Source organism: Carassius gibelio, chromosome A3 (genome assembly GCF_023724105.1).
Source record: "Carassius gibelio isolate Cgi1373 ecotype wild population from Czech Republic chromosome A3, carGib1.2-hapl.c, whole genome shotgun sequence".
Classification (NCBI taxonomy): Eukaryota; Metazoa; Chordata; class Actinopteri; order Cypriniformes; family Cyprinidae; genus Carassius; species Carassius gibelio.
In genome coordinates, this window is record NC_068373.1 from 6378206 (window position 1) to 6387546 (window position 9341).

General features: G+C 39.5%; 1 long non-coding RNA gene across 1 annotated transcript; it reads right to left on the reverse strand.

Annotated features, from left to right (window-relative positions):
• Positions 1-1201: 1201 nt before the first annotated feature.
• LOC127944915 (uncharacterized) lies at positions 1202-3920 on the reverse strand. The gene is made up of 4 exons (XR_008150475.1): positions 3609-3920; positions 3216-3283; positions 3065-3108; positions 1202-1673 (listed from the first exon to the last, which is right to left on the reverse strand). It is a non-coding gene; the product is annotated as an uncharacterized LOC127944915 (long non-coding RNA).
• Positions 3921-9341: the final 5421 nt, after the last annotated feature.

Here is a 9341-nt window from a genome sequence, read left to right on the forward strand (position 1 = left end):
AAGCATTTTAAAAAGTGCTCACAGTACAATACCAAATTTCATTCTGACTCTCAAATATGTCATAGAGGTTTATACACTGAACATATTTTGATGCCCCTTTGCTCATTAAAGATTGTATTTATTTAATTTAATTACTAAATGTTTTTAAACTGCATTACCCATACGCCTCTGTAATTCTATCAATGGAACGGAAAACAATGGCGCAGTAAATTGTAGTTCATTGAAATTACACTAGGGTTAGGTTTAGGATCTCTGTAAAAGGGTAATTTCTTTTAACATAGCAATACCTCATTGATAAATGACAGTATGACTTACGTAATAAAGATATCAAAACATAGTTTGCAACATTAATCGCTTTTTATTTTGGCCTTAAAGTTACTCCAATCACAGCGTGTCCTGTTAGAGCTGTGTCACGTCATAATTGTCCATAAATGGTAATTACAGTACAGCTACGGCCGGAAGTGATGCAACGTTTCAGGGTAAATAACGGTGAAATAAACTTGTTACTTATCAAATTGTGTTTTATTAACACCAACCCCTACCCCAACCCTAAACTTACCATTACAATACTGCAAATACAGTTATCAAATTAATTAAATAAATATTAAATGACGCAATATTGATGTGCGCATGTCCAGTTGCCGTAGCTATATCCCATTCCGTTCTAGTCTTTCTTGTCGAGTTGACTTGCGGGTATTATGGAATTACGTGTGATTGGCAGGTCTACAGGGCCCTTTTGTTTCTTTACTATGTAGTAGAATATTAAAAATAATTATTATATAATTTATATATAAATATAAAATTCACTGAAACAGATTACAGTGAAACATTTTTTCCAAGTCCATTGGTTTCCATAGCATGAAGCAGAGGGTAACTAATATTAAATAATTTTTGCAGCTGTGCACTGTATGTGAATTAAATAATTCAATATATCAAAATATTTCATTTTTTATTACAAAATGAAAATTACTGTCATAGTTATTCTAGCATGCAGTAATTTTTATAAGAGGTATGTTAATCTATTAAACATAAAATACTTATGTAACATTTGCAGGTATGTGACCCAACAGGCTTTAAATAAAAAACTTTTTAAAGCCTACCTCTCTTTTTTTTACAAACCAGGAGATGCAAGTCTGCCATCAGGAAACATATTATTTTCTTCCCTTTAAAGAAGCACCCCCCCCCAAAAAAAAAGACTAAATGCAAGGAAACTTATAATAAATTGGCAATTACAATTATGACTATAAATAATAAAGTAATTCATATCTATTATTGTAATCAAACACTTCAAACATGACTACAAAACTTGAGTGACAATTTAGTAGCTTTTGGAGTATTATTTGGTATTTATGAGCTTATGCTCACGGACAAGAAACTTAAGATCTCGCAAGGTACACTGTTAAGCAGTTCAAGACCAATGCAAAATTTTTTTTAAAAAGACAACTGTAAGAGACTAAACACTAAAAGAGACTGGGTACTGTGCAAAAACTTTACTGAAGAACAAACAGCAAGAAAAAACACTCAAAAATAAACTGCATTGAAGGGTGCTTGATGAGTCCAGGTGTCTATGGTGACTATGTTGTCATGCTGAAAGCTGGTTGGGATGTGGGGACTTTGGCACAATGTGTTGGAATTCACTCGCAGGCTCCCATGTGTCATCCCAGGTTTTGCCACTGTAAAACATCATAAGTGCACATAATGTTATTAGAACACAGAGCAAAAATCAAGATCACTGTCAGGTTTATGATTAATGTCTGGCATATTTTCATTTTACACAGTTTTATACTTCTATAACGTTACATCTCTTTTTTCTCAAGTACAAGGTCTGGCAGCTTTATTTACTAGTGTTACTAGTTACTTTTAATATTACAATTTTCCATACAGTTCTTGTACACTGAAAGCAATGTACTTAAAAATTTAGTGATTTCAAATTGTTTCTGATAAACTGAGGGATTAAGTTATATTAGTGGGTTGAGGAAAATCTCCTATTTGTTAGGAGAAAAAACACTCTTGGATTAGTTGAAAAGTGGCTACTTCTGACGTGCAGAGGCAGAATAAGTTTAGAAATTTCAACGTTATCATATTGTGTTCCAAGCAGATTTGGCAGTTCTACCAACTCTGGATAAGGGTAGTGGTTTGTTTTTGTGAATTGTGGGGACATTTTATAGGCGTAATGTTTTTACACTGTACAAACTGTATATTCTACATTAGCAAACTGTATATTCTGCCTCTATAGCCAGGGACACACTTAACAACTAGCTGAAACATTCTGAGTTCAACACACAAAGACAGTTTTCTTTGACTAAAGCACATTTAACAAGTAATTTAAATGCGACTGTAAACACTGACTAAACGCAACTGGCTATGACTTGACACACTTGGGCATGATCAGTCGTAAGTATTAAATTACAGTCATAACAAGCCTTACAATCCTTAAGTGTGTGCCTGGCTTAAACCTACCCATCACAGGAAACTGTCAGCATTTTTTAATAAAAAAAAAAAAAAAAAACACTGTTTAGTGTGTCCTCATAAACCATGTTTATATTGTAATACCCATGTCATTACACACATTTGTGTCCTTGTATACAACCATGTATACAAGAACGCACACACAAACACACTTTACATACTATAACTCTTTTTTTATGTGAATGGCACCCGCACCAATCCCTTTATTTGTTTTTTCTGTCTGATCCTCAGGATTGCAGATCTAGCTCTTCCCAATGCCTCTAGCTCATCGCTATTTAAATCAGAGTACTGACCATCGACCTCACACCAGTTTTTCTACAGGCTACCTCAGAGGATTATTTACTGCCAAAATCTGGGAGCTTATAACAAAAAAAATCGAAGTTACTTTTTCACATTTATTGACTGACAGCTTTCCTGTCCTAATGTTGAGAGAAATAAAGATTTAAAGAGGTGTTGTGTGCGCTGTGTTAACATGATGGTTGTTGTAGCTCTCAGTCCTGCAGAGTTTAGCTCGATACTTGATTGTATTGGGTCATGGAATGGACTAATCCATTGCATTGAAATGGAATTAACTAGGAAATAAAACATGACTTACCACACAGTGCAAGGCAACCAGTGAACTTTCAATTCAGCTTTCCCCTACACAAACACAAACAAACACAAGTAATAATTTAACTTTAACTGTTTAAGCAATCACTGGATATTACCTTTGAAAGGCCAGCACATGGCCTAATAAGACATTTTACCTCATTTATTCATTCCCCAGTTATTTTATCAAAAAGGAAAACCTTCTGCCTACTACATTTTTGACAACCTGAAATAATGAAAAGACAAGTTTTTTAAGCCACGAATGCCATCATGCTTTATAGCTGAATCACACAAGCCCATATTTATAAATTCACATGTGAGGAGATATGCAGTCTTTTCCATTCGTGTCAAAGTGAATTTGTTCCTGTTTTTGTCAATCAAGCAAAATGTACAGGATTGGTTTCCCAACGCCCTTGGACATTGGCCACTAACACAGAGCTAAATAAATATGTAAATAACAAAATACTGTGAACTGGCTATCAATGATGAAGTCAGCTTTGACTGGGAGCAATTTTATTAATAGTGTGAAGTTGTACCATGCAAAAAGTTACCTTTTCTTCTGTTCTTTACCAGTGGCACCTCCTGACTCAAAGGCTTGGAAATGGAAGAGGCAGATGGATATGGAGGAGAGACAGGGGTGGTAGAGTTTGACGCGGTAAAGGTGTTTAACCTTCTTTTCCTCTGCCGCAGTGGAGGTGGAAGAGGGGAAGAAAGTGAGGGAAGAACAGTTGTAGAAGTAGCAGAGGAAGGAGGACAGAGAGAGGTTGGAGAGAGCGAGCAAGGCACAGGAACAAGATTGAGAACAAATACAGTTTCAGGCTGCTTGGTGAGGCTCTCCGGCTGCTCCGCGGCGACGCTCTCCGGCCGCTCTGCGGGGACGCTCTCCGGCTGCTCCGTGGGGACGCTCTCCAGCTGCTCCGTGGGGACGCTCTCCGGCCGCTCCGCGGCGACGCTCTCCGGCCGCTCCGCGGCGACGCTCTCCGGCCGCTCCGCGGGGACGCTCTCCGGCCGCTCCGCTGTGGAGGTTGCTAAAATACAAATTTAATATGTACATAGTAACAAAGAAATATACATGTATTCTAAACAAAAACATTACTCTTACCTTTTGTTAAGATAAACTCATAAGCCCTCCGCATCTTCTCCAAAAACACTTTGGTGACAGGAGTGGGGTGCAGATGCGTGATAATATCTGCCACCCACTTATTTGAAGCCCTTTTGTCCTGTTTCCCAATAAATAAAATTGGCTTGTATCCGACAGCCTCAAGTTTCAGCACCTGAAATGAACAAAAGCAGTTATTAAACTTCATTAGTTATTACACACATTAATTAGTTACAGTACACCCACTGATGTATTAGAAACAATAAATTTCATTTAATGAAAAACAATGCAAGAAAATGAGCCATAACCCGTTTCATTAAGATTATTTTAGAAGACACATTACTCTTGAACTGTATACAATCGATCATCAATATAAGGTAAGGACAGAGGTACTGCTAGTTTCTGCCATTGCCATCATGACTTATTTAATACTTGACACAGAATACAATTTAGTAACTCTTTAACAAAATGTATAAGTAAAGATGGATTCTTCCATGTATGAAATAAGATGTATGTAAATATGTTTGTAAAGGCCAGATCATATTAGTATGATATTTAGTATGTCAAAAACATGGCCTTTCGGTTTCACTTCACAATAATGTATGAAATATGAACTTTTAACTTACTGCAATACGGGCAGAATCAATTATACGCCCAGCATTTCTGCTTTTAAGGACAGATTTCCCCCACTGGCTATCCAGTGATGCCACTTTTTCTTTTATTTTGTTTTTGGTGGACAGGCTTCCAAAGCAGACATGACAAGTTTTCCTGCTTGCCTGATTGGGAGTCTGGCAAGAAGGGCAGGGCCTGAATTTGGGCCTTGTCATGACTAGACAAGAAATATACACAAAAACAAACAACAGATGGACAAACTGTTACGATAAAGAGGATTTTTAGGAACTATTAAGAGAACTGGAAGGATGGTCAAATAAAACAAATAAAGATGAAAATAGAGATAAAGATATAGAGAGAGCTAAAAAGAGAGTGACAAGTAAACTACAGCACAGACAGGTAAACAGGACAGACGTGGCTCTTAAAAGTGCCTTTATTGTGTGTGAGTGAGTGAGTGAGTGTGTTTGTCTGTATGTGTGGTCGAGGTTTGGAATAAAGAGCAGGCAAATTTGAAAGACCTGATGAGAGAGAAAAAAAATATATTAATAATTGAACACCTTACACCAGAGGTGTCAAACTCAGTTCCTGAAGGGGCTCAGCCCTGCTCCAGGAAACATACCTTTAACTTTCAAATAAACCTTAAGGACTCGATTAGCTGAGTAAGGTGCATTTAATTAGGGTTGGAACTAAACTCTACAGGGCTGCGACCCTCCGGGAATTGAGTTTGACACCTATGCCTTACACTTTACACCAGTATTCTTCATTAATGTTACCAGATTTAACAGTGTTTCCACCCATTTGGTTGATTTTGGGTTGCACCATGTGTGAATAAATGAGCTTGGGAAGGTGGAATTTTGTTATTTTAATACAAAAGAAAGAAATAGAAAAATTGCAATGTTCAACATAGCCTCCTATATAACCTCTGAAAGAACATTTAAATTATTTATTTTATAGTGAGAAATTGTGCTGAGACACAAAACTGTTGTTGTTATGAATTTGTTTCTACTGATTATTATAGATAATATTTAGGCATTTATTATCAAATTATCCGTGGATTTTAAACAATTACTGGCCTGACCATTTATAATGTTAGCTAAAATGGCTTAATAGTTTGAGCTATATAAAATAGGTAACTGGAAACACATCAGTACTGAAAATCTTGTATTCCCCATGATTGCACCTTCATGATTATATGCGAAAAAAAATTAACTTTGAATTTAATTAGCTAACTTTGCTAGCCTACTGCACATGTGGTGCAGCAAGTAATTTAAATATATATATATTTAATTTTCTATCATTAACCGTCCTAATAAATTGCTGCCTTACACGTCTAAAAGTTCTAAACACAACTTGTCCTGATTCTACAGTTTTATTGTGTAAATTTAAGAATAGTCTCGATCTCTATTAATTAATTTATACTTACCGAGTGGAAAGGGAAAAACGCAATGAACCTCGGGATCACGATCGCGCCATACAATGACGTCAGAGTTATTAATTTAGAGGATATTTAATAAATAAATAAATAAACAAGACATTGATTAATCGAACACAAGCATATGTGCATTTATTTATCAATACCAGACTCCTATAAAAATAAAAATAAACATTATCCAGCATGCATCACCTATAATTAGTCACTTACCCTGTGACCTGGCAGAAAACGCTTAAACTGCTTACTGCACGCACCGCGGAGCGTTGTTAAACTCATCTCTGAATAGTGTTTTACCTGCAGTTGAGCGTTGTTTTGGTAAACTCACATCTGGAGGCTATTCTACCTGCAGTAGAGCGTTGTTAAACTCACCTCTGAATAGTGTTTTACCTGCAGTTGAGCGTTGTTTTGGTAAACTCACATCTGGAGGCTATTCTACCTGCAGTAGAGCGTTGTTAAACTCATCTCTGAATAGTGTTTTACCTGCAGTTGAGCGTTGTTTTGGTAAACTCACATCTGGATGCTGTTCTACCTGCAGTAGAGCGTTGTTAAACTCACCGCTGAATGCTGTTAAACAGCACGACGAACGCTCCCCCTATTTCTCAGAGGGCGCTTTGATATCAGACAGCGAGGGATTTCTTAACATTAAAACCTAGTTGTGTGGCCAGATAAAGATGATATGGGGGACACCATTTAACCAGCCTCAGCATAGATCATTTATTGTAGCCTATTCCTATCTATTCGTATTTATTGTAGTCTAGATCCATCCACAGCGAACTTTTTTTTTTTTTTTTTTTTTTTCATCCACAGCAAACAAAGGGCTGCGCGTGCTTACCCAAAACGTCAAATTTCGGCGCCTCAGGCTCGGGTTCAGGGTTCCATAGAAGTCAATTGGACTGCCCTGCTCGTTGAAAAATAACGCCAAAGGGATACCCAGTGCGTTAAAATGTGACGCCAAGGGGTCCTGACCAAGCGTCCATATGTGACGAGTTGGGAGTGAGACCGTGTTGTTAATGAAGGGTCTAGAAAAAATCTTATCGTGATTAAACCAGAAACATTAAAAATAAATGAACCAAGAAAAATTTGGGGCTCATAAATATTTGATCACTCACAGCCAAAGCAGCTATTGTAAATGAAATGATCACAGATAATAGTTTTGATGTACTCTGATTGACTGAAATCTGGCTAAAACCAAATGATTATTTTGGTCTAAATGAGTCGACTCCACCAAACTACTGTTATAAGCATGAGCCCCGTCAGACTGGTCGTGGGGGAGGTGTTACAACAATATATAGTGATATCCTCAATGTTACCCTGAAAACAGGATACAGGTTTAAATCATTTGAAACACTTCAGCTTAATGTTACACTGTCAGATATGCAAAATAAATCTAATGTATCTCTTGCTCTGGCTACTGTGCATAGACCACCAGGGCCATATACAGAATTCCTAAAAGAATTAGCAGATTTCTTCTCAGACCTTTTGGTTACAGCTGATAACGCGATAATCGTGGGAGATTTTAATATTCACACTGATAATACAAATTATGCATTAAGACTTGTGTTTACTGACCTAATGTTGTACTGATACATCTTCTGATGCACCAGGGCATATCATCAGTGATGTATCCTGAGGTCATCGGGTGTTTCGGGTCTCTTGAACATCAGACACCCTCACTCAGGCGACACAGCTGAGGTTGATCAAGCCTAAGGCTTGTGCCCTGGCAGCTCAACCACGGTTCCGCTCTCTTAATCCAGAGCCACCTAGAGGCTTTCTCCGTTGCCTCTGTGCTGTTACAGATGGCTCTTCTCCTCCTTTCACCTGTGATGCCAAGTGCAGTATATGCCCTGCAGAAGGACTGTCCAGCAAAGCCTCTGCACCCTACCTCTACAGGCAAGCACCTTGCCTTCCAGCCTCGTTTGTGGCAGTCGCTGACTAAGTCCTGATATTTCCCCTTTTTCTGCTCAAAGGCCTCCTCCATTCGCTCCTCCCATGGCATGGTGAGCTCTAGCATGACAACATTTTTTGTTGCCTAAGATACCAGGATGATGTCAGGTCTGGGTGAGGTCTTGAATACATGCTGGGGGAACTTGAGCTGCTTGCCAACGTCTACTGACAGCTGCCAGTCCTGTGCAGTTTGGAGAAGCCCTGCTGTTTCTTTCTTTGTACCTGGCTTTTCTCCAGCTCTAATGAAGCTGATGGTTTGCTTCCTAGGTCTGGACTTTTGGCAGATGGAAACAGCACTAGAGATGCTCTCTGCTATAGTCTTGAACACCTGATCATGACGCCAGCGGTATCGCCCTTCCTCCAGAGCTTTTGGGCAACAACTCAATACATGCTCAAGGGTCCCCTTGTTCTTCTGGCAGAGGGAGCATGCTGGTGATTCGGCCAAGCCCCAGCAGTGCAGGTTAGACGGTCTGGGAAGAACTTCATAGGCTGCCTGTACCAGGAACTTGATGCGGTGTGGTTCTGCCCTCTACAGGTCAGTCCACGAGATCTTCCTCTCCACAACTTGCTCCAATCTAGTCCATGCACCTTGCTGTCTCATCCCCACCGCTCTGCTGGTCCTCTCCTCCTCCACAACTGCTCTGACTTCCTTCTGAACCAGTTGCCGCCGCTCCTTCCCCCACGCTTGGTCATTACGGGGGGCTGCAACGGCTACTAGTCCAGCCCTTCCTCTGTCCACAGTTCCCACTAGGACTCCATGGCGCAAAGAAGTGCTGAAGGGACTCTGCCTGCTCCACTGCAACCTCTGCTCTCCACTTCCTGTCAGTCTTAACTACCACCCCTGCCCCAGAGACTTTTGGGTCTGCTGATTCCCGGAACTGCAGCACCTCTCTTGCACACAAAACCTTAAACTCCTCCTCGATAGATTTCAGAGGTAGTGTCAGTTTTCAGCTGTTTCCATAGAGTGCGATGTTGCTTAAGCTCCGCGGTAGACCCAACCATCTCCTCAGATAGCGGCTAACTCTCCTCTCCAGGTCTGTAATGGTGGAAATCGGGAATTCATATAGAAGCAGTGGCCACAGTATCCTCAGCAGAATCCCGTGCTGGTAGATCCACACCTTGAATTTGCCGGGTAGGCCTGTTTTGTTGACGCTCTTCAGCCATTTCTCCAACTCTTCACAGGTGTTCTTTATTGAA